General features: G+C 43.6%; 1 pseudogene; it reads left to right on the top strand.

The window, feature by feature from the left end:
- Window positions 1-14,814: 14,814 nt before the first annotated feature.
- Window positions 14,815-14,934, top strand: LOC136643114 (5S ribosomal RNA; annotated as a pseudogene).
- The last annotated feature ends 11,909 nt before the right edge of the window (window positions 14,935-26,843 follow it).

The raw sequence follows: 26,843 nt of genomic DNA, 5'->3' as shown, positions 1-26,843 counted from the left end.
TTATTTAGTGTATGGCATATAATACATGGACTTACGAATCAGTTAGACTACGAGACTCGTAGATCTACTAGACTCGTAGATCAAATGTCAGTGTCCAGTTCATGCAGCCATTCAAGGACAGAGTTACCTTCATAGAAAAAGTCAGACCATGGGCCAGTATATGCCCTCAGTTTGCAGCCAGACACAATGTGGTACATGTTTTGGTGGGAGAACCTGCAATCACACTGAGGGGTAGATACTAGCCCCCCATTTGAACATTGAGACCTGACAAACACCATGTAGGGTACGGATCCTGTTCAAAGTTTTCCAGTGCTGACGAGGTAAGTCGAAACCTGGCACCTTAAGTGTAGGATCGTCTATATATCTACCCGTTTCTGGGCGTTTGACTGGCGATTCTGGGCATTTCTGGGCGATGACCAGTGAAAGCATATGATGTCTATACCAGCCTTTGGTTAGCTGCGTTTATCTACATCAGAAACTTAAAATGGTTCATGTTAACACATAAGTGGAGCTCTAAAAATAAAAGTAAAAATGATTGCCATGTTCTACTTGGTAATAGAGTCATAGAACACATAACTTCCATGTCCCCTTCGTCTATAATTAAGTCTTTGTGGGAAAAAAAAAATCCATGATGAGAGTCAAACCAGGATGTTTGGCCAATCACTTATAAATAGCTCTGTTCATGTTTTGTTTAGTGTTGCATTATGCTCTAATTGCTGCTTAATGGCATACATGTCACTGTTTGATAGGCCTAGTTATGTTGAATGCTTCTGTTAATTAGATTAATATTATAAACAGTACAAACAGGAATATTGATGCCTTCAGCTGTCACTGTTGATAGTTGACTGCATACATGACAGTATGCTCAGAAAAAGAGGAGGGGGGAGGAGTGCTTTCTTGATACAAGAGATAAGGCAACCCATTCAGAAATAACTGCAATAGCTAATCTCTCTCTCTCTCTCACACACACACACACACACACACACACACACACACACACACACACACACTCCTTCTTGGAATGAATCAGACATCATCCCTTAATAGACAGGCCTAATCCAGCGGTTGAGTATCTTTCAATTTGGTGTTATTGCACTACATTCAAACATGCAGTAAGGCAGAATGCGAATTCTCATAGCTTATGCTGACATATCACAATGCAAGTGAGTGAAGGAGTCATAACCAACACGTTGCACTGTGATCCACCACCCATGAAATGGACTGCTTCTAAAAAAGAACCTGTCAGCTCCAGAGTAAATTCTTGACTTTTTTTTTTTTAATTGCTGCTGAATCCAACAAAGTGTAAACTGCCTCGAAGTTACTCATAGTAGTTTGGCTCATGTAACACAGAAAGATGGAAAGGGGACTGTATGGCTCATGCAGTCCTGCAGAGAAATGTATTTACAGGTGGGGCTGCCATATCAGTGGATTATTCATCCATGGATCTGGCTCAACTTGGGTCTCCCCAGACCCACTTGGAGCCAGATTTGGCCCTACCTGAGCTCTTTGGAGGCGACCAGAGTTGTGCTGGAGCGCTTCCCTGGAGGGTTTCCCTGGGCCTCAGAATACCTTATGAGGCATAAAAACATTACTTCCAGTTTCCTTTGGGAAACCAGAAGGAGCATTTTTTCATCTGAAAAGGCCGTTCTGAAGTTCACAGAAGCAGCATGTGGATGCATGCTGTCTCTGCGGTCTTCAGAAAGCCCTCTGGAGGCAACTGGAGCTCAGCTCTGTTCCCCCTGATGGCTCAAGTGGGGCCCACTGTGAATTTGATTATCTGCAAAATTCGGCATCCACAGGGGAGCCAAGAAAGGCCCTATGTACATTTAGGATTTGTATGCTTTTGGTTACTTCTTTATCAAATATCTGTTTGTTCCCATTCCTCCTCACCTCACCCAGTTGAGGGAGGGGGTAGTGGGGCGCAAAACAACACAAGCCATCAACACCAGTGAAATAATTAATATAAAATGCTTGTTATGTGCAGAACTTGTGTGTAGAGGCCATATTTCAGATATCGCTTTGCAGTGCCATTTGAATCTTTTCTCCTCTCTTCCCCTCCGGCAAACTGGATTGGGGGATGGGGTGAGCTGGCGTTTGAACTTCCAATGGAGAATCCTGCAGCAATGTATCCAAACATACATTCCTAAATCCCATTGCTCCAGGGACATGTTGCATTATAGTGTGCTTTACATTTGGCTGAGCCAACACATTGCCAGATCTGAGGCATCCCCAAATTTGAGCTTTGGGAGGCAAGGCCAGGTGATGTCACACAGTCGCATACTTTTGAATGACCCAAAAAACCTGGTCAAAGTAGGGCCCTTAGCAATGGGGGGGGGGGGAACTCCCTATTTTTCCAGGAGGGAAATAGCAATATTTTACTTTTCAGGTTAAATGAATTTTTCAAAATTGTGTGTTAAAATAATATCATTAGGGCCAAATACATTTGCTATAAAACTTCTGCTGCCACACCACCAACTAATCCTCCTCTTTCTCCTCCTCCTCCTCCTCCTCTTATTCTTCCAAGATAAGAAGAAGAAGAAGGAAATTAGCTGCTTATTTCCCCTCCTCTACTGTTTTCCTTGCCAAAATACACTCCCAGTTACTTTTTTACCCAGGGATGGAAAAGGTATGGGGAAATAGGTATTTTCAGAAAAAAAGGGAACCCAACATACTGATAATATATTTTATTTGTATGTTCCATGTAAACTGAGAAGGACTTTCAAAAAAAGTATGACAGTGCATATCTACCCATAAGTAAGTCCAATTGTGTTCAGTAACAGCCCAATCCTATCCACACTTTCCTGAGTGTAAGCCACATTAACTCTAATGGGACTTACTTCTGAATAGACATGCATAGGATTGGGCTGTAAGTCTGCAGCCTTAGGGCCTAATCCTATCCAATTTTCCAGTGCCGGTGCAGCTGTGCCCATGGGGTGTGCACTGCATCCTGTGGTGGGGAGACAGTCACAGAGGCCTCCTCAAGGTATGGGAATGTTTGTTCTCTTACTTTGAGGCTGCATTGAGGCTGCACTGGTGCTGAAAAGTTGAACAGGATTGGGCCCTCAGTCACCCTTGCCTGCAGCTCAGTCCAACTGAACAGTTCTTTTTTTAACAATTAAAAAAATGTTCACATTAAAAACATGTGAGATGAAGACATCTGTATTCAATCCTATGGCTTATTAAAATCATAAGCACAACTGCAATCTATAAAATGAATTGACAAGCCCATTGACCATTCTCAATAAAATTAGGGTAAGGATACATTTGAGCAACCAGGCAGGCACTTAAGTAAGGAGAGATGCTGTGAAGCGGGGAAGAAGAACTACTTGAAAATTCCTCCTCCTGTGATTCTCCTCTCAGATCTGTCATTTCTTTTTCATAAGCTCCACACTAGAATAGAGAGTCCTGCACAGAATACTGTGTACTTGCCCTGCCATCTGAACAAGTTGATCATAAAGTGAGGGAAAGTACAGAAAGAGATCAACACTATGGCCCAGAACAGATGTTCAAAATTCACGTGGAAATCAACATTTCCCACAGAATAACTGCACGTTTGGATGCAAAACCCCTGTGGGTTTCCTTATCCATGAGTGTTTTCTGATGGAAGAAGGCTTTTTCACCAGGAAATGTTAATTTGGCTCTCCCACATCTTGAAAATATGATCAAGATTTGCATATTTTCTCTTCTGTGATTTGTAGCTAATGAGTTCTAAGTGGTAAAAAAAAAAAACCTTATGTCTGCTTGTGACCTGGTTAATGACATCACTTCCTGCTTAATGACATCACTTCCGGCCCCCAGCAGGCATCATGAATACTGTATGAAATGAGTTTAACACCCCTGCCCTAGACTGTCTTCCAGCCGAGCCTTCCTTCGTCAGAGCTTGTCCTCCCCTTGTTTTTTGCTTTAAAGGGCACCCATCTCTCAGGGGTATGGAAGTAATGAGAGATCTCCCTCCTCCATCTCACCGCTGATGGCATACCTCTCATCACCACTTCTCAACTTGCTGCAGTGTTAGAGGGAGAAGGGGGAAAAGATGCCACACAGTTGCCTGCACTTTGCCTTTCTCTGTCTGGATTGCAGTGGGTGCTGCCCACCATTTTGACTATCTGCATATCAAAGCAGACAATGTCATTTGCAATAGCCTGTCATGGATGGTGTCGTGGAGTGAAATGAGGGAAATTATTATGACTATTATTAAGCATACAAGCTCCCTCCACAAAATGGGACATCACGTTCTTCTGACATACAGTGTAGATACAGAGCATGTGGTCCCCTGCTGGTAGCAGGGAAGGACAGAAAGAGAAAATTTGCTACAGAAAAATGTGCTAAATAAAACTTTCATTGAACCTTCTCCTCTGAAGATTTTTTCAGGGTTGAAGTCAAAGCTAGAGATCTTGGCATCTGACACTATGTCTTAAGAGCAAGGCTTGTGGAGAGCTAAATGTACAAAGAAGGCATTGCATGGTTCCATCAGAGCTTGGAAATATAATGGGCAGTTGGGTAAGTTCCATGGCTTTTTTTTACTTCACATGGAAACCTCAGGGTCAAGACAAAGTAGACAAGCACACTGGCAACAGTGGAGAGTGACCCAGAAATAGAATCCAGGTTGCATGCTTGCCAAACACCAGCAGTTGTGGAAGTCTTGTGGAAGAACACTGAGAATATTTAACAGAAAGCAGAAGGCTCAAGACTAGAGCCAGGGCGGTGCAGTGGTTAAAGGATCAAGCCAGACCCAGCTCCAGTTCTCCACTCAGCCAGCCACCTGGATGCCCTCAAGCCAGTCACCATCTCTCACCACTGTCTCCACAGAACTATTGTGAGGATAAAAGTGGAGAAGAACAGCAGGTCCCATCCCCTGAGCCCCATGCAAGAAAGGCAGGCTATAGATGCAACAACCGAACAGTCAAAGGGAAGGATTGGATTTAATTTTTTGTCATGTACTCTCCAATCAGTATTTCATTTCAAATGTAGAAGACTTCTTGAAAAGAAGACTTCTTGAAGAAATTGCACTATAAAGCTTCCACACTTATAAACTGGCTAGAATAAACTCTTTGAGAAATTCTAGGCTCCTAGAACTACATGCAGGCAAAACCAGAATCCCCACGTGGAGTTCTTTTCCTCATTGCCTGGGACTTTAAAATGGATAGGAATATTGACCCACTTAATTGTCAAGTGTCAGTCAGTCATGTTATAGAATTCCCATTTCCCTTCCAGGAACTAGCAAGAAAGCAAAATGAGCTCACAATATGGACTCACCACATGAAGCAGGTAATCATACACATTTCAGGGAAAAGAGGAGAACTTGATATAGGTAGGCACCTTTTGGGGTACTGCTTTGTTGCATTGAATCTGCAGCTTTGCTCCAAGGCTACAGTATCCCCCAGCTCCTGCCCAGAACTTAGCAAATACAACAATGTCCAGGTGCCTGCTTAGGACAACAGGATAACCTGTTTCATTCATCACAAGTATTCCAGATTAGATGCAAAGCAAAGTGTGAGGGAATCAAGTCTAGATTTCTCAATGCTGGAGCTTTTGGTCACTAGTTGTAATTCTGGGCTACTGAGAGAAAATTTCTCCCTAAAGAAAATTTCTAGGAACTGGGAGGCCTGACATATTATGGTCTTAGATATGGTTAGCACTGACGGTTCATTCAAAAAATGATGTATCATGTAGTGACTGTTCTGTGGGTGTTTTGCACATTGCATTCTTTGGTCTTCAAAATTTTGCTGTTTCCTTTTGTTCTGAAATCTAAGACTAGCTCATCCTCCCTGACTCAGGGGACAGTGGTTTAAAAGATCCTCTTATCTATTTAATACAATGATTTTTTTTAAAAATGACCCTAGATTTTTTTTTTTAATGCTAACTACATTAAATGGTCAATGATTAAATTCATATCTAGTGTCCTGATTATTTTTACATAAAGTTTCCATTTACTTAATTCGCCTCCTGCCGTTTTCTTCAGAAATAAAGACACTCCCCCTTATTTTCAAATAGGTGGCTTACTATCTTTTTTTCCAACTTGATGTTCTAGCCTGATGCTCAAAAATATATATTTGTTGTATTCAATGAGCTGGATTAATTTTCAGGTGGTCATTTCTTTCTTATCGCTGCATAAATACATCAGTCTTCCAAAACCAATGAAATAAAACCGTCTGTCCTCATTTAGGCATCAAATTGTGTAGGTTTCTTGGCATTTCCAAAGTCATTAAAATATGCTACCTGGTTACTCACCCCCACTGCAGTCATTCTAGATGTTCTTGGACAGTGAGGAACAAAAGCAAATTGTGCAACCAGTGCAACTTCAATGGATTGCAGGTGTCAAGGAGACAACATTAACATCAGAGTTATAAGCCACCTGCATTAGAAGCAAAACTGAAACTGCTCTTAAACTGATGAGTAGAGGACATACTTGCAGTTCAGTATTTACATGTTGGCTGCAATCCAATTCCAGTTTACATGGGAGTAAGGTCCATTGAGTATAGTGGGACTTCCAGTGCTTTTTTTGTAAATAAAAAGGTGCAGGAACTCACAACTTGTTAATCTTTTATTTATTTATTTATTTATTTATTTACCATTTTTTATTGGAGAAATAAAATATTTTTTATATGCTTCCCCCCTAAAGATGAACTTACTTCTGAGTAGACATGCATAGGATTGGGCTGTCAATCTCCACATCCCCTTCCCCCTAGCTACTTTTTCTACACATGGGGAAAAATACTGTACAGGTGCACTTGTAGCGTGTAGTATGTAGTGTGTCACTACTTCGAGGAGAGGAAGCAGTGAATGGATTCCGAAAAATGGCTTACATGAGTTCCATGTAATAAAATTACTCTAAGCAACTGTGGGAGTAAGAGCAAAAAAGGAATTCTTACATGAGAGGGGTCTTAGGTGCACATAGAAACAGCTATGTTTGCAAACAAGCGATTAAATATGGTTTAATTCAGGTATCAGAATACTCTGTGTCTTTGGGAAGGCGCTTGGCATGCAATTGTATGTTCTCTGCTGCCCTGAGCAGCTGCTGTGCATTGCTGGAGAGGAACTGCAAACGCTGGCTGGCGGAGGGCATGCTTGTGGGGGAAGGATGAGGAGGATCTCTGGCAAGGCTGGACAGCACATTGTACACACGTAGAATCCCTTTTCACCTGCCCTTAGCATGTGAAAACAGGTGCAGATATATATCTCTGCCAGGATTAAGAGCCCAATCCTAGGTATGTCTACTCTGAAGTAAGTCTCGTTCTAGTCAATGGAGCTTACTCCCAGGAAAGTGCCTAGGATTGCAGCCTCAGTGCCCAATCCTGTGCCTGTCTACTCAGAAGTCAGTCCCATTAGAGGCAGTGGGGCTTCCTCCCAGGAAAGTGTGGAAAGGACTGCAGCCACAGAGCTCTTCCTCTGCCTGTCTACTCAGGCTGCAAGGCTATGACACTTTCCCCAGAGTAAACCCCATTCAACACAATGGAACATACTTCTGAGTAGACATGCCTAGGCTTGGGCTCTCAGGCTGCAAGGCTATGCACCCTTTCCCAGGAGCAAGCCCCATTGAGCACAATGAGACATACTTCTGAGTAGACACACCTAGGCTCATGCTGCAGATTGGCCCAGGGCTGCACCAGCCAGCTTTCTTCCCCTCCTCCTCCGCCAAGCCAGTACCTGGGCGTTCTGTGGGTGCCGCAGCCCGTCTCCCTGGCTGGCTGGCTGTCCGTCCTCCTCCTCGGCGTCGGCGTGTGTCCCCCGCGCCCTCCACCGGCTTGAAAGCTGTGCTGGGAAGCAGAGCGTGGGGGGGAGGGGAGGCAGGCTGGGCTCAGGCGAGAGCTTGGAGATGGGGGCAGGAGGGGGTCATTGTGTGGTCAGGCAGGGGCCAGGCACCCGCCTACCCTGCACCCCCCAGCACCCACCCAGCGAATGCCTCTATTTTGCTCCCCCCCTCCTGGAATGCCTCCGAAGGGGAGGGGCCCCTGCAAAAAGGTGCTGGAACTCCGTCCCCCCCGCGTTCCATTAGAAAAAAAGCCCTGGGGACTTCTCAGTAAATATGTTTCGGATTTGTTGTATAACTTTGTTAGTTTTCATGCCTACTTTGTTGGCTACCTTTCTAAGATCCAGTGATTTGTCTGGGAGCAGTTTCTAGTACAGTTTTATAACCATTCTTTGGTATACTTACCATCTTCAATCACTTTAGATAGAATTCCAGGAAACCTTTGTGCTATTTTACTGTCCCTAGATGCAGATTCACCTTCAAAACTAATCTGAGAGATCCCATGATAACCCACTTCCAAAACCCCCTTAAACATGTAATCTTTGCCAGGTAGTTTTTGAAATGTAGCTGCTTGTGCTTTCAAAATTACCCCATTTACAGGCATTCCTTCACAATGTTTTTGTAGGAACCACTTGTACAAACACTCATCCACATCTCTGTCTTTAGAAAGCTTAGTTTTCTTTCTTCACAGCCTCACTTTGCTTCAGAGTCATAGAATGAAAGTACTTTTTCTTCTTTAATTTCAGTGTGTATCGTTCCTTCTGGAATTCCACACTTGCAGAATAAACTGGCTTTTGGATTAGCCACACCTAGGTCTTTTGATAATCTTCAACTTCCCTTCAATGGTGTAATTATTTTCTTTTGATAGTCATTACTGCAGCCATACTAACTTATTTGTGAAGAATCTGGTAGGTATTCCTGTTCTTGCAACTTCCCTTTTTAATTCCACATAAGCTGTAACCTTCAGGGGGGTTTCTCACATCATTGGAACAAGGGATTTGCTGAGTTAGTAGATGTTATTTCTGTGCATTCCTATTGTGCAACAAAAAAGTGCTGGCAACAAAGCTTGAGAATCCCGCAACATATTGTACCCATTCATAGTGAACTAATAGCTTTACAGCGCAATCCTAACTTGCGCTGGAGCAGGCAGGCTGGTCAGTCTGCACTGTATCCAACGCATGTTTTGGGCTGGCTGAGGCTCAGTCTACAGCAGGGGAAAAAAATTTCCTTTATCCCAGGGAGAGCCACAGTGGCCCCAATGAGTCTACTCTGATCTGCACCATCTAAAGAGGTGGCACAATCTGAGCAGAACTGAGCAGCCTGGGGTCACTCTCTGCTGCCCTGGAACGGCACTAGGACCCGACATAAGTGCCTGTCCTGGCCTAGCCTCTCGCTCCCTACTCGCCACCTACAGGTCTGTCTGCTGTCCACCGCCCCCCATCCCAAAACGCCTCTTCCCCACTTCCTCCCCCCCCCCCAATGCCTCCCCCAGACTCCATGCCAGCTGAGCTTGGCTGGTGCAAACTTACCTTCCTTCACCGCCCCAGAGGCTGGATCTGGCCTCTGCAAACTGGTATACATCCGTGTGTTGGCGCAACTTTCTCCTAAGGATGCGCAAACCTGCTTTACGGCCTGCTTGCCACCTTCCCAGGCTGGCGCAAGGGACTTGAGCTGGCTGAGCGCATCCTTAGGATTATGCTTGTAAACATTTTTCAACTCAGTTGCAATGAAGCACTATAAAACATATCCATCTTAGCTGGCATGATCATACCTGCAGTATATCAGAAAGAAGGCATGGTATGTCAAGGTTGCATGGTAGTACAAGTGTTCTACTATGGATAGACTTAGGTTGAAAATAATTATTTGTGGTATTTTCTTCCCATTGGGAAGTATTTACAGTATTCTGTAAGGCATTACTGTCAGCATTTGTGTGTCTCCTGTCCGTTGAACAGATGAAATGAGCAACAGCATCAGTATCTAGATGTCTCCCTGGCTTCTGAGTCTGTTACTATGTGCAAAAAGAGACACATCCGTTTGTACAGAACCAGTTACGTGAGCTTCAGTTATTGTGAAAACCTTAAAAGCTAGGTGAGCTACGGACCAAAGTCAAGATTCACCACCGACATGACACTCAGCAGACAACTGCTCCCAGTTCTGGCTCTCTGATTAATGTGCCTTTTGAATGGGCATTTTTTTTTCCAACCAAACACTGCATTTTCACATGCACAATTAAAAAAAAATAAAAATCTTAGACAGACATCTTCACAATGCTATGTGTGAAGAAGCCCTGTGTACCATTTATCTTCAGTATGACTCTCTGTAAATAACACTCCATTCATTTAGTCGTCTTCTTTTCCACACCTGTTTTCACTATCTTTTTGCAACCTATGTGAGAGGCTATATATGTTCGGTTTTTTTTTTCTGTCTGCACAAATGTTGACAAATTGTGGGCACACTTTATTTTTTAAAGTTATGTTTTCATCCTAGTGGACTTGGTGGGGTAAGTCAGGAAAGAGACCCTAGTATGTAGCTGGCTCAATTTAACACACGGTGTGAAACTATTTATTTATTTATTTATTTACAGCTTTTCTAAAAACCCAAAAGTTTTTAGGGCCCCCAGCCTCTGGTACCACAAGGACTTGGGTTCCTCAGTGAACAAGCTGTTTGCCAATTCTAAGTGAAGCTACTCCTGGAGATTTCTCCTTAGACTAACTTAGGCTGCAATCCATTACATGCTTGCCTGGGAGTAACCCCATTGAACACAATGGATCACACCTGCATAGACACACAATAAGATCATATTGTTAATGTCATTAAGCCAAGGAATTATAATTTCCAGGATTGTTTTCAGTAGGCACTTGGATATTGATGCTGCTCCCCAGAGACACTAGAAGTTCCCTGGAGGTTCCGAAACTGGGGCATCAGGACACCCCACCTGGTGGGAAATGGTCACTACCTCCTTAAGGGGGGTGGCGACGATGCAATGAGGGCATGGTACTTCCGCAATTGCGCCGCTGCAGCAAAAAGAGGGTTTTTCACATACCTTGGGTTTGCTATGGCCCTCTGGAGGGCGCAGGAGTCCTCTCTCCAGGCCTCCCTGTGCCTCAGAATGGCTCCCTGACATGATTGTGACCCACCTCCAGTTTTCATCACAAAACCAGAAGTGGGTAGCGATTGTGTCAGGGAGCCAATCTGAAGCCTGCGGGTGGTGGGGGTGGGCAAGGGGTTCCCACACCTTCTGGAGAGCCATAGCAAGCCCCACGTACATGAAAAACCCTTTTTGCAGCAGTGGAGTGATCACAGAAGTGCCATTGTCCCCATATCCTTACAGTGGTTCCTACTTTTGGGTAAACTTTGGGAACCACTGTTCAAAGCCAATCCTAGGGGTTGGAACGCCAGTAAAACCAGAAGTCTGAGCTATATACATTGAGGACACCCTTTGGGCAGCAAGTCCATTCTGAATACAGTCGGTTGACCCTACAGGTCAATTTGGTTCCATGAAGCCCTGTAAAGCTTTGAGTTCTTAGTGAGCTCCTCAGTCTGAGCTTTTACCTGAGCAGTAGGATCCGGTACTATTGTATGGCAGGGAACTCCTTTTTGCTTATTGCATGTCAGGTTAATCAATACTTCTGTTGCCCTCAATTCAGTCCATTTCTGGGTACTTGTGCTTTATTCCAGCTGTGGCAAAAGCACTTTCCTCTCTCATGGTTTTCTTGAAAATGAGAATGTCCTCTAGAATACATTGGCTTAAAGCTGCAGTTCTTTGTTCTCTGCAGTGGAGATGGTGAAATTTCCTAAAAACAGGAACTGTAAATGCAATATTTACTACCTGTCACAGGTAGGTTAAGCCAAGGAACTTGGTGCGTGATTTCAGACATCACCTGTATATACACACCTGCCTCTTAGATCCTATGATTAAATGTAGTCTGACTGACACAGACAAAATAGAGCCATCTGTTTGACAGGTCTGGCAATTCCAGTAGAGAATCTAGCACCATGACAAAACACCCAGAGACCTCTTTTCTCAACTGTATTCAAATAAGGCTCTGATGGATTACCTTTTTTCCATTGGTGAGAAGAGTACTAAGCTTCACTTTATTTTCAGTGTTAGTTTAGTAGTAGTAGTAGTAGTAAACCTTTAATGGCATAAAAGTGTTAGTTTATTGATGAGCAGCCCAATCCTGAGATGCCCAGAGCGCAGGGCTGCCACAGCATCCAACACACACAACCAGGCAGCACGTAGCAGCTCCTCAGAAGGGACATTTGTCCCTTTCGCCCAAGGAAAGCCACAATGGGGCTACCTGATTCTGCAGCAGCTCTGGAACTGGCACAGAATGGGAGAGTTCCATGTGAGATTACGCAGTCTGACACGGAGCTCAGGAACTGGTGGAGCCCAGTCCCACCCCACTCCCACCCACTCTCTCCCCTACCATACCTCTTCTCCGTCCTCCGTCCACCTTTCCCCTGCCTCCCCCCACCCCTGAATGCCCACATCCTCACTCACCTCTCCATGGCCAGGCAGTCCAGGCAAACACTGGGTGGCGCAACGCATGCCCAGTGCTGGAGCTGGCTCAGCGCAAGCTTGCGCTGGACTAGCTCTGATGCTGGGCCTATTGCAAGAGCTTGCAAATGTGCCTTATGGTACGTTTGTGACCGTATTCGCCAACTGTAAACCAGAGCGCATGGGTCTGGATCGGGCCCTAGGTCTTTTCAAAACCCCATTCTTCAGAAGAAAAATAAATCCTATACAAGTATTGAGGTGTTGCTTTATGCCTTGACCGTAGGGCCATTATAGTAACCCCACAGATCTCTGATGCTCTGGATGCAGCCTCTTTGAGGATTTGGGCATTGTTTGAATTGGGCTTAGCATTGGAAACCTGTTCTTGGAGTTCTGACTTGTTTAAGTAAATAGAGGGACAGGTTAACGGAACAACTTTGTCTGTGAATATAAGATAATTTCTGTTGAATTTTATCTTGCTACTTTTAAATTTTGAGTGCAGTGCTGACTTGGGATACAATTTCCTCTTCACCTTTTCATGGCTTGTATACTGTTTCATATAAAACCAATTCAGAACTACAATCCTGTCCTTGCGCTACACCTACTGAAGTGGAAATAAGATCAGTTCACAAGCCTTCTGCATCAGGAAAGCTTGACATTATGCCTGTCTAGTGAATCTACATAACATGATGGCCCTCATGCCAGCTGTGGCTGTTGCCCTTCCACCAATAGGATACCATGAGTACATACATGCACCATTAATATTTGAGTGTAAAAAAAGGTACTCAGTCTTATTATACCGATCTGATTTTTTTTTTTTTACTGTGCTTACTAGAGGGATGAAGCTTGTTTCCGGAATCTTTTCAAATTTTTAGCATCACCCCATTTTGAGCACCAATGCTAATGAAAGCGGGAGCTGTATCTGTTTTTGATGCTCTGTTGGCTCTTTCGTTTAAGCAGAGACACGAAAAGTTGTATTCCCTTTCCTCTGTCACAGAGATGGTCCTGTTTTTTAGTCTTGGCTTACGTTCTTACTTCCCTATGCGTGACCTTGCATTTGGCTGCACTAAAATACATATTGTTGGACTGGGCCCAGCACACCAAAGGGATCCAGATGGCTGGTGTAAATGCCCTGTCCTCATCATTATTTAAGAAGGTTCTTCTGTTTGTCTTAAGGGGTTACAATGTTTGTGAAACCAAGCGCCCTAACAGATTAATTAAAAAAGAAATCTGCTCATTTATAGCAACAGTTTCCTCTCCTCAGTGTGCATTATTCATGTGTAATAAGGGAAAACAGGCTACTTGATCTTGTTATGCCAAACACGTTATGGTGCTTGGCTTGTTGGAAAAGTGTAAATACCATGCCGTACCAGTAGCTTGCTATGTTGCAGTGATGGAACAAACGCAGAGAACAGGGGAGTCACTGCAAATCCAAAAACAACGGAATAAATGAAATATGAGAAGTGGGCATTCCTTTTTACCTCCTGATACTCAAGAAAATGCAGTTCAAGCTGTAGAAAGAACTTTGTGGTATCCACATGCATGAAATGGGCTTCTACAGAGTCCCTTGGACCACCGAGTTCAGCAGTTGCTCTCCCTACTTTCTGCTTCTGTCCCCACTTTCATGAAGTTTGTCACACCCCCTCCCTCCTTGCCAAGCTCAGGTACCTCCCAGTCCCCGTCTGAAGGCGGAGTTGTGATATGAATGGGGGGGGAGGTGTTTCGTTGCTGGGGTTCGTATGGAACCAATCATTTTTCTGCACTCGCTGCACTGTGACGCTCACTCAGATAACAACAGCAGCACATAAATGACATGGTGGTTGATTTTTCTGTGGAGTCACTGTTGACCTGCACCGCAGCTTGCTTTACAAGAGTCCCTGACTTGAGTCAAAATGACTTGGGAATTTCTGGTGGCATGTCACTGTAGGGGTGCATTGTGACTCATGCATTAGTTGAGTCAAAGGGGGAGAGGCTAGACTCGAGTCTCACCGTGGTGACACCAGCCCATCCTTGGGTTCACCTGTTCCCCAGTTTGGTTAGCTAATACCTGTTCATTGGTCAAGATCATCCAGCTCTGCAAGACTGGAGAGAGGCAGGGGCTTGTTCCCTTCTGTTAGACTATTAGGCAATGAGAAGGGTAGAATCTTGATCCCAGAAACTGCACTCGAAAGGGTTGGCTGATTTGAGATGCAGTGCATTTTGACCCAACAGTGATGTGATAATTGGTGGAATTATCTTGCTCCTCTGGCTCCAGGAGATGAACAAAGAAGCTCCAACCTGCACAAGCACCTTGATTTTTTCCCCTCTTTCTTTTGCCTTGCCCCTACAAGTTGCTGTATGTGTCTTTGTCTCCCGCCCCTTAATTAACATTTTAATGTTTCTGAAGTCAGCACATTATATGGTTTCTTCTTTCCTACTACTTGTCCGGTCCTATAATAAAGAGATTTGGTTTTTGCTATTTCCACTCTCTTGATGAATGATAGCTGCTTTTCTATGAGATGCTTCTGCCTGGCCTGCATGTTTAAAGGACCAAATTGCAGGGCAGGGTCCAATTGCATAGCCCTTTTGCTGCAGTAACTGTTATCCTGCACATGCCTGATCTCATCTGATCTCGGAAGCTAAGCAGGGTCAGGCCTGGTTAGTACTTGGATGGGAGACCGCCTGGGAATACCGGGTGCTGTAGGCTTATACCATGGTCTTTTGAGACTGAAGGTTGCCAACCAAACAACTTGCTGCAGTGCTGGTTCTGTGGTCAGCTCAAGTCCCAAACGATCAGCCCTTTCTTACCTATTTGAGATGTATTGGTTCACAGAGAAGATGCTCCTAAATACTAGGGCAAACTTTTACACTTTTCTGTGGTCACTACAAGAGAGTCATAATTAGGACTCAGAACTTCACTTTGCCAAGTCAAATAGTGGCCAGGCCTAGGAGCAATTTTACCGCTTTGTTTCTTAAAAATCTTCTGGAGAATTCTCGCCTAGCAAAAACTCCTTTTCTTGGAGTTTACAACTGTCAAAATTTTCACTCAAAAAATAAAAAAAATAGAAGTACTATAAGATGAAGGTGATTCAGAAGAACTGCCACAGGCACAGGCAAGCAAAAGAATCTTGTAAAAGATTTTTGCACGGGAAACTTTGTAGCAGTATTATATGTAGCAGGAGGAAAGCAGGAGAGGAAACATATGCCCTTAACAGAAAAGTTAGCATTATCCTGATGGAAGCTGATGAGCTGTAGAACAAGACTCAGACCATGTCCAAGAGGTAACAAGGTTTCCAGTGAGAGGTAGGAATTTAAAAACAATAAAATAAATTCCAGCAACCTGATCCAACAGACCTGTTTTCACCACCTGATTGCAGACAAACATATACGTCATTCCCACCCAGCTCATTGCTAGGGCTTTTATATGCATTACAATTTTAGATGTAGGCTTAAAACTTCTTAGATGGTCACCTAAAACATAAAGTGTGACAGCAAAAATAATTCTTTGTAAGTAAGAATACATACAAGTAGCAGATGACCAAGATTGGCTGTGCCTATCAAGCAAACAGTTGGGGCAAACAGTCTATGGGTTTACTATGTGGACACCCTCCTCCGAACTACTTTAATCTTCCCCATTTAAAGACATTTAGGCACTGGACCTAGATGCCCTTAAAAGGCTATTGGACAGATTTATGGAGGAAAAGTTCATCATAGGTTACAAGTCCTGATGACTTTATGCAATCTCTGGGCTTTAGAAGTGGACTATCTCTGAATTTCAGATGCAAGGGAATGGCAATAGGATGCAGGTATCTTGTTTCTAGAGTGCTCCCAGAGACATCTGATGGGCTCCCAGAGACATCTGATGAGACACAGGAAGCTGGACCAGATGGGCCCTTGGCTTTTATGTTTCTTATATGAATCCTTTCTGTATCTTTTGTTCAGTGGCTACCTTGTCAGCCATTAAGATTCCATTGAAGGGGGTGTCCATGAGCCAGTCCCTGCTCTGTATTATATTTTACCAAACTCACAATAGCCTAAGCCTTTCTCCCCACCAACAGAGTTGTCTACCCTCCCAGAATGAACTGCAGCTTCCAGGAATCATCATCAATCTCTAGTTGACTACCAAAAGCAATCCTGGAGGTAATAACTGGGCAGTGAAAAATTTCCAACATTTTATGTCAGAAAAAAAAACACACCCTGGAATCTCTTCAGTCAGAGCTGCAAACCAATCCTGTTAATCACCATGACAATGCAGAAGTTCAGGAGATACACCCAGATACTGGGTTACAATTGGAAATAGCTGCAAAATCATCACAAATTTTGCTGTATCCAAGTACAGCATGTTCTCTGGCATTGTAATTTGAGAAATGATGAAGGAATTGTTGACGTACAAGCCATGATGTGTATGTGCAACCTCCTGATTTTAGAAATGGGCTATGTCAGAATGCCAGATGCAAGGGAGGGCACCAGGATGCAGGTCTCTTGTTATCTGGTGTGCTCCTCGGGGCATTTGGTGGGCCGCTGTGAGATACAGGAATCTGGACTAGATGGGCCTATGACCTGATCCAGTGGGGCTGTTCTTATGCTCTTATGTTATTATGACGTAAGAAAGCACTTCAGTTATTTTCAAATTTAAAAAGAAAATTGCTACAACAAATAGTTTGTTCCCTTGGTTTTATTAGTGCCACGGCCAGGATTCCCACTGAAGCTGAACTCTGTTTGCAAGTTCAGAAGTTTGGCAATGACATGTGGTGTCATCACTGAGCATCCAGAGACAGTGCTGTGATACAGTTGCAACATTGCCACAAGGCAAGGAGTTCATGCACTGGTGCAGACCCCTTACAAGGACTATAGGCAATGGCATATTTCAGTAATCTGTAATGGAGTGATGGAAAAGGTGCTTCTCAAATGTTGTCTGATATGACTGCACAACTGGGAATGTTTAGGCCCATCTTTGTTTTGTTTAAAAGGAGAGGTTTAAAAGGTTTCAGCAAAACCTTTGCTGAAAAAGGTGCCTTAATGCTTTGCAACATCCCCCTGTGCCACACTGCACCACACTCTGAATGATTCCCTACTCTCCAAGAGTAGCTTTTTAAAGGACTCAGGAGGCAATAGTATGAGAAAAGATTGGGAAAACTCTAGTCCATAAGTATAAGTTTTTTCTTGCTTCTCTGGATCCAAGCAATCAATTCCTGTCCTGTTTATTATTCCTTTCTCTCCCCCTCTCCCCAATAGCTGAGTGGAAAGATCTACCATCCTTTTTGGTCTTATGAGATGAAAAAACATGAAATATTAATTTTCCCTATTCAGTAATGTTTTGCAGATTTGGCTTGCTACAGTTTATGGTATTTTTTTTATGTCACCTTGAAAATAAATGTTTCACAATTGCTCTTTTAGAATTGACAAGTCTTTTATATCAATCTGATGGGGTCAAACAAAGAAGGAAGGTTTTATTTTTGTGAATTTTTTAAAATCGTTTTCAGTCATTCTGTTTATAACAATAATACAATAAGAATAGAAAAGATCAATTAAGCAAAAACTAATTTCAGGTGGTAATAGAAGACTATGGTGCTGTCTTTCTTCATTGCCTTATATTTGTTTCATACTTTGAAGTTTTGGAAAACTTCCCAGTTTTGAACATCTTGTGTTCCCACAGAAGCTCTTTTTCCAATCCTTGGGCATTCTCAGCAACACCATCAGCTACTCAGCTGTGTGGAGGTGTCACTGTTGAAAAGTCAACCCACATGATAAATGGACTCTTCCATATCTTGAAAAAATTATTTGGATTTGCAGCTAATGAGTTGCTAAGAGAGAAAAAAAGTGCTGATTTCTGGTCATGACCTGATTAATGACATCACTTCCTGCTTAATGGCCTCACGTCCGGCCCTCAGTAGGCATGAATGCTGTTTGGCCCACTGAATGAAACAAGTCTGACACCTCTGTGATAACCATTCCACTTTACACAGATGCCCAAATTATTATTTCACTTGTCCCTTGTTCAGTGTTTCTTAAGAGCTGTGCAGAAGCCTTGGTAAAGCTTTGCTGGTTGCCAAAACCTGGAACACGGCACAGTCGTAACCTTCAGTAAAGTGCCTGCACCACTTTAATTTACAACTTCTAATAAATGGAGACAGTTAGTATCCCTCTTAGCTGTTCTTGTAATCTTCCTTCATAAATTCAAACCTTTCTGTGTCACTGAATATTGGCCATAGTAACAAATGTGAAAATAACTTTTTTGTGGTGCTGCATTTGCCATTTTCAGAATTATTGGTTGTATTACAATAGCGCCTACAGGTCTCCACTGGGGTAAGGACTGCAGTATTTTAGCACCTGAAAAAATATGAAATAAGAGACAGGTGTTGACTTGAAGGATTTGTAATAGAAGCTTTAAAGTTGTGAAGAAGTTATTATTCTCCACGTATTGGCTTCTTCAAGGTCATCAGACAGGCAGGAACCGAACCCAGACCTCAGGAATGTAATTTCGAAAGTCTTGGCTTATAGCAAGGCAGTAGTTTTTGGAGTTGCATTTAGAATTTTAAATTTTAGAATTTAGTAAACATATTCCTTAGAGTGGATATCAGTGTCTGGCCCAAAATCTCTGCTCAGCTCTAAAGCTAATGGTATGAGTTGAGCAAGGAATTATCACTGAACCTCAAAAACAGCAAAAAAAACAACACACCAGGAAAAGCGCTCTCTCTCTCTCTCTCTCTCTCTCTCTCTCTCTCTCTCTCTCTCACACACACACACACACACACACACACACACACACACACACACACACAAAGGTGGTAAGCCCCCTGCTGGCCTGGTGGGTCAACCTGGACCCGTACCAGCGATATCAGTGACACAAGTCTGCATGAACCTACAAAGGCGGACTGGGCCTCGGAAGGGGTTAAGATTTGGTGGATACTACCACTGCCAAAAACTGCCCCCTTCCTAGGCACAATCTGCCCTCCCTCCTTCCTGCCCGATTACCACCCTGTTCTGCCAATCTATATCCTGTTCCACCCTCTCTCTGCCTCCTTCTGCCCCCTACATGATCTTACTTGGGGCAGTGAGTGTCTAGTGTCCATTGCCATGTGAAACCGGCCACTCACCACGATCAGCAATGGCTGGCTATGCACTCTAGCATGTGATATTTGCAACTACCAGAAAGCACATCAAGCCTCTGGAACACACATTTTGATGATACAGCTCTTCAATAGGATTGTGTTTGAGAATCTTTCTCCAAAAACAAAAGGAAAAAGGGTGTGTGATCTACTCTTTCTCTAGTTCTTGAAATTAACAGTGAATTATCTTCACTGATTACAAAAGCATTTTCCTGCTGATTGCTATGGAGAAGATTAACTGGCGAGAATTACTAGTGCAGTTTGGACGATTCCCTGGAGAGAAGGATCACGAGATTGATTTTCTTTCCTAACTCCTTTTAAAATATGCATCGCTGAAGGAACAATGCACATTTATGGCATACAAGCAGCACCTGATCATATTTATCTCCCTCCCTTTCGCAGAACCACTGCATTAGCATTAGCAACATGTTTGACTATCTGACTGCATAGTACTCCGCCTCCTTTCTTCCAAAAATCTGTCCCCACCCCTCCTCTCCTGTGGTTTTCTTTGGTTTATAACATCATCTGAGTCCTTAATGCAGCACTATGATTTGTGGCCAACAGGAAGTTTGAACAGAACTTGACCTCACACAGATCACCAACAATTTAAAGTGGCAACCTAAATTGTATGCATTAGCTTGGGCTGCAACATTTAAAATACCCATAAAACGAAGTTAACTTCAAAGCAGAACCGGATTCAGGAGGAACATTAAGAATACAAATGTAAATGTACTTTGAAAAACAATTGGCTAACAAACCTGTTGTAGTCCTAAATTGTGGGATACTTAGCATTTCATCTTTTTCAATGAAGAAAATTTCAGAGAGTATTACTGGATTTACCTAAGCGAACACTGTAAATCCCTTATAGGGTTTTCAATATGCAATGAGTAATATGAGCTTCATTTTCTTCATCCTGCTTACACACCATATTTTATACCAATCGTCCTATCTATACCATCAGCAGACACCTTCTCCATCCCCTGCTCCCTACTGAAGTCCTGGACAACTCAGTTCTATTGAGGGTACTGTCTCGCAGTACAGCAATGCCAAAGGCAGCCACCATTGTGTCCTGCAGGGCCAAGGAGGCAGCCAGAGGTCTCCTTGCAGTAAGGGAACATCAGTTCCCTTTCCTTTTGTTGGGCCCAGGTAGCCCTGATGGGTCTACTTGGAATTGTGCCAGTAGCTGGCACAGATTCAAGTAGCCCATGTAGCACTTTCAGGTGCAGGAGGGAGGACAGGATGCAGCGGCAGCTTCTACTGCTGTCCCTGCCCCTCCTCTAGGGCCTGAAAAAAAACCCATCCTCCCCTTGCCTCAAAACATCCCCTCCCTACCCCTGTTCTGCCCTCCTTTACCTCCCCACCACTCAGAGGTTCACTTTTCACTTACACTGGTCAGTGGGCAACGCTCCATTACTGGCAAAGGCCTGCCAGCTGAACTGGCCTCCGCATGATCACAATATACTTTATGGCATGATTGTGACCCACTCTCCTGGTGGTAGCCAGCATAGGATTGGGCTCTCAGCTACTCTGAAAAGTTGCTGCTGAGTGTTGAGGGATCTCAGCAGCAGCACGATATGTGGCGTTTCAGAAAGGCTTCAGATGCAAGGGCGAGGAGGTTGGGGTGAGGAAGGTGCCTTGTGGCAACATAGTTTCTGCAAGCACCACACTATGGATGAAACCTATCATTTTTCTGTGCAGTTTTTAGATGTCTCATAATCGTAATCATATCATTATAATGGAGGCAATCTGACTCCATTAAAAGCAATAATTTTGATACAACAGATGCTGGATTATAGCATAGCAACAGCAGTAACAGCAAGAGGGATACTGGGGAAAAAATGTTGCACTAAGCACATCGTCCTGTGTGTAAATCCCACTGGACTGAATGCAGCTGACTTCTGTGTAAGCATGCCTGAGTTTACATGTTAGGTTACAGGGCTGGGTTGAACAGTCAGCTTTGCCTCTCTCTCTCTCTCTCTCTCTCTCTCTCTCTCTCTCTCTCTCTGCCTCAAATCTTCTTTCAATTTCCCCCCTTTCCATCTCTGTGTTTAATCTCTCCTCCTTCTCTCTATCTTTCAAACATTAGCCATGAAGCATAGTTTCAAATCTTTCTGTAAAAACCTTGAAAATGAACTGAAAGTCCTTTCCTGTCCATCTGGTAAGAAGTACCAAGTCACGGAGACCTCTCTCTAAGAATATACTCTCTCTTCCACCCTTCGTTACCTTGGATGCAAAGTATCAGAGGGCTTTTTTGCCCCTTTTGGTTATCTTTAAAAAAAATACATGTCACACCTCAGCAAAACTCTGGAGTCCCAGTGAGTGTGCAGAAACTTCCATATACTTTGTGGATGGTGCTGTTTTGACAACGTTCCTATCTGCCTAGGGGTAATAATTCCACTTCAGATATTTCCCTTGAAAAATAAATGATCTTTGAGGATGGTTTTGTTAAAAAAATACATAGGGCCTAGAAACCTAGATATCAATCCTACACTGATTATAGGCTAACTTGATGACACAGGTCAAACCACAGAGCATGATCAAAATGAATTGAAATAAGGAATGACTCTCATTTTCAGGGCTGGCACTGTGTAATTATATGTAATGATGTCACTATAAGTAGCTGATTCAGAATACAAATGTGTCCCGCTTGTAATGCTCAGCTGCATTGCAGATTAAGTGCATCCCCTCCAAAGTTCTTTCCTGACTGAGATTTTCGTACAGCCTGTGCCTGCACAACCAGCTTTCAACAGTCAAGTTACCCACAGTTTTGAAAATGCTCATGGAAAAATTCTTAAATTAATCCCCTTTTTCCTCACTGAACTTCCTTTTGACTGCTGTGAAATTACACAAACTACAAACCCAGCTATTTTGTAACACTTCCAGCATATTTCACATTTACCCTGCATTCTCAGTGACACTGTGGCCAATTGTTGAGAACCATGTGACGACACCCCCTTCCCAAATCAGTAGCCTGTTAATACAGCAGCCTCTATTTGATGAATTATTTACATATTTCTTGCTAACATTTCATGCTGTTCAGTGCTTCCTTTTAGGAATTCTGGGTATAAAGTGTGGGGTCTCAGAGCCCAATCCTGGGCTTGATGTGCTGGCGAGGCCTAACTCCAGGTGAGCGCCTGTGCTGGGCTGGTGATCGGCCTCCATGGCTCAGCGGTCACACGGACCGCCAAGCTGCGGAGAGGAAAGTGGGGGGAGGCAGGGAGGAGGTGTTCCAGAGAGGGGAGAGGCGGGCAGAAGGCGGGGAAGAGCATGATGGGGAAGTGGGAGGCGGGGAGAGGGCATGTGGGTGAAGTGCCGGGGGAGGGAGTAGGGAGGGAGGGAGGAAGTACGGGTGGAGGCGGGATCAGTTCCACCGGATCCTGTGCGTTCGTGTGGGGCTCGGCGCCAGACACAAATGCTCTTACTTTGCCAACCTTTTGGTCAGCAGTGAATTGAGTAGCCCCATTGCGGGGCTACTCCCCTTACTCAGGAGAAGGGGACGAAAGTCCCCTTCTTCCAAGGTGCTGCCCGCGGCTGCCGTTGGCGCGCAGGATGTGGCAGTAGTCGTTTTCGGTGCTGCTGCAGCCGCACACCACGGGAGCTCAGGATTGGGCTGCCTGACTCTTGTCTTTTCCCCATTCTTATTGTTTGTGAATTGTTTTGAGACTGGGACTGGAACTGTGTCAAGGACTCCCCTCCATTTCCATTTCCATGTATACTAAGCATATGCTTAGTATCTACTGTGTTTTCCTTGCACATACTGATTCTGCATGGTCAGTGGAAATGGTCTTTTATCCACTATTTTAGGTCTTGTGTTCACTCAGGTTGACACTGTTGCAAGTGAAACTTGACAGACTGAGGCCCAAATCCTAACCAACTTTCCAGCACTGACACAGCTGTGCCAATGGGGCATGTGCTGCATCCTGCAGTTGGCCAGCAGTCATGGAGGCCTCCTAAAGGTAAGGGGGTATTTGTTCCGTTACCTCGGGGCTGCATTGCCTTTTTCTTGGTGCTGGAAAGTTGGTTAGGATTGTGCCCTAAGGCTGCAATGTTATGCACACTTACCTGGGACTCAGTTCCACTTAACTTAATGGAGCTTATTTCGGAATAGACATACACAGGTTTGCACTGTGAATGGCATACACTCTGACTGCTATGGGATCGTCAGCTCATGTATTAGAACCTTTGATGTCATGGGCAGTCAGGGACCTCATGCCTTAGACAACAAAGAAGTCTTTGCTTCTGTATTCCAAGATCTATAGGAGACTTTTGTTAAGCAGAACAGCAGTTATCCATTACCATCAGGGAATTTGCAACACTTTACTTGTGTAGATTTGTTGAGTGGCCTTGGAGCTGCTTGCTGACAAGGGCCCCCTCCCCTGACTTTGCGGCTTAAAAGGAGGTTGCCATGGACAAGTTCCAGTTGTCAGGCAGAATGATGGGTCGTGTCTCAAGAAGTGGGAATCATAGCTTCAAAATAAGATGGCATTGTTCAAATTAATACATCTAGGCAAGAACATGTTTCATGTCTTTTCCTGCTAAACCTAAAATTATCTTTCTTCCTCAATTATAAAAGTAACAGTTTGCAGGGCTTTATTTCAAGTCACAAATATTTTAACCAGAGCTCCCTTAGAGAGAGAAACAGCTTTTACAACCAGCTGGTGCTAGGTTATATTTGGCTTGCACAGTCTGGATTCAGTTATCAGCTTAGAAACTCATAAATACTCACAGAAAACAATGCTGTGTATAGTATGCATGAGTGGGGAACTCCAAAAACAGACTCTGGGTAGTGAGACTATTGGCACTACTCGGCACTACAGAGAGGGTGATTGGATTTGGGAGGTTGTTCCTCAAATTCTCAAGCTCATGGAAATTTTGTCTCTTTGAAAAGTTGGGAGTAGGCATCCAATTCTGATCATTTTATTCAGGGGAATGTATAGAACTAAGTGGAAGGAAATCTACTGAAGCACAAAGACAATGGAGTGGTGACACATATTCTGCTGAGCAACTACAGCTTTGTCTCACATTCTTTGTTCTGTTTCAAACATCACCTAAACAGTGTGCTTGTTGCTTCCCTGTGCCCACAGCACATGGCACAGTGGTATTGGATGGCATGGTAAAATGATGTGGGGAAAGGTAAATCTCATGAGAAGTGCTCAGGTCAGTGGTGCAGTTGCTTGGAGAACATGGTAGTGAAATGAAAATAAAAACACATAACGATGTTTTTGGCCTTTTTCCATTTTTTTATTGACCAAAATTTGCAAAAAAAAAAAAAAAAATCTCACACCTCTTAGATGCCTGGGATAAGCTAGGAAATCTCTTCCTTTAGTATTCATGTACATTTAGTATTGTATACAAAATATTCACATGGAATACCTTTAGTATTCCCTATATACTTCCATGGTATCCATTTTATGGTCTGGTATGTCATGAAACACTAAAACAGGAGGTTTCATCACGATATGCCAATGGCAGCTCTTGAGAATTGGGATCTCACAGTTTCCATGCCTGCCATGTACTTGCCTATATTAAGATCACTATCAGTTACTAAGGATAACTATAACTGCAACTGTAATAATACTTTCAGCTATGTCCTTGTGCTTCCCTAAGAAAGGATGGTGCAACGTTTTCAATACGTCCATTAAATGAAAAAGAAAACCTCCCAAAGAAGGCTCTTCTTTAAAACATTGGTTTTAAATGTCTCGCTTTAAAACGGGCATGAGGATAGCACAGTGGAATAATGCAATATATTGCATCAACTTTGATGCAAAATAACTGTTGAAAGTTTTCATAAATCTGTGCTGGGCAAGTGTGTCTGAATTATTATATGCAGCTTAAAAAAACTTGTCTTTATCAGCCACTGCATGCAAAATTGGTTTCCGAGGGAAAATGAAGGTGGTTACTGTAGTAACACAATGTTTGAAGTAGAATATAACACATGAACACTAAATTTTTTAAGCCCATATGAGAACAGACAGGTCAGACAAGTACATTTGTAAACACTGGTCCCAAAGTGCAGCTGCCAGGGCTACAAGTGAAGCTCAATTAAAAACATTAGCAGTTGAGCCGATCAGCCTTTGCGAACATTCAGACCCTGACTCCACCCCCTCCAAAGAGCATAATTCCTGCTTTAGAAAAAGGTGGAAGATACATCAGAATGCCAGAAGTGGCAAAAGGATGCAGGTATCTTGTCCTGTGTACTCCCAGAGGCATCTTGTGGATCATTGTGTGATACAGGGACTAGCTGGATGCCTGATCTAACTGGGCTCTTCTTATATGTTCTTATGAGTATCCTGTGTGTGCAGTTTTGCAGCTAGTTAGGGAGCGGAAATGAAACCTCATCATGCACGCATTTCCTCACTCTGCTAGCAACATGCCCATGAAGAGCTGTCAGCTACTGCAATTAAAAAATGCCATTCTAGTATCAACAATGCAAATGAATTCCTGTTCAACAGCTTGAATGTTCCTTTGAATTTTTTTTAAGGCTGCCATCCTATGCACACTTCCTGGAAGTAAGCCCCATTGAACACAATGGACCTGACTAGACATGCATGGGATTGTGCTGTCAGTCTGACAACTTTTAAGGTCTACTACAGAATATCCTGGGAAAATAACATGCTCTTCTGCTGGTTTCTGAGTAGTACCCACTTTAATGTCCCAGTCCTGTCCCCCTACAGTTACACTATGCAATGTGCTGCTATGGTGGTGATGGGGCAACCAAATAGCTTGGGAGACAGAAATAAAAACTTTTTTTTTTTACCTCCTGGTAGGCTGCTTAATCACCAATAGGTCTATTTGGACCTAGGCTAGCTGTTTGGTTTGAAGAGCCACAGGAAGCAAGTCCAGGTTGGGAAAGGGAGACAGGAGGCTGGCATGCACTGCTGCAATTTACCTCCTAATGCCTATAAAACACTGGTTCCCAACCTGTGGTCTGTTCCCACAGGTGGTCCGCGAGACCCTGAGAAGTGGTCTTCGAGGTCTCAGAAAAAAAAATTGCCTTCAATTGCTTCTAGTGTCTCACCGAGTGAGCACTCCCCCACAGACCACCATAAAGAGCGGAAAACAGACAGCACATAGCAGGCACTGAAGTGTGAACTGTGTCTGTGTCTGGACCATTGTCCGCCTTCTCCGATGATCCATGGGGGAGCGCTGGCTTGGGAGACACTCCCCCATGGACTACCAGAAAGGATAGAGAATGGACCAGTCACAGCCGCAGCCAGCAACGAAAGCAGCAACTGACAAATCTTCTCTATAAATAATGAATCTAATAAAACTTCTGTAATTACGGCAAATTTAATTGTATTTTTTGTGTATGGAAGGTTGGGGTGCTGCATGTGATCCATGATGATTCCAATTTTTGCCTCAGTAGTCCGCAGGCTCCTAATGGATTGGGAGCCACCGCTATAAAAGGAAGGGTCACCTTCAAGGCATGGTTGTAGGCCTTTGATGTGCTAGGAAGTCTTTAAGAACTCCAATGACAGATGCCATTCTATTAATTTTTGGCAGGATC

The sequence above is a fragment of the Tiliqua scincoides genome, chromosome 2 (assembly GCF_035046505.1).
Source record: "Tiliqua scincoides isolate rTilSci1 chromosome 2, rTilSci1.hap2, whole genome shotgun sequence".
In the NCBI taxonomy this organism is placed as follows: Eukaryota; Metazoa; Chordata; class Lepidosauria; order Squamata; family Scincidae; genus Tiliqua; species Tiliqua scincoides.
This window is presented reverse-complemented; position numbering and strand designations above follow the sequence as displayed.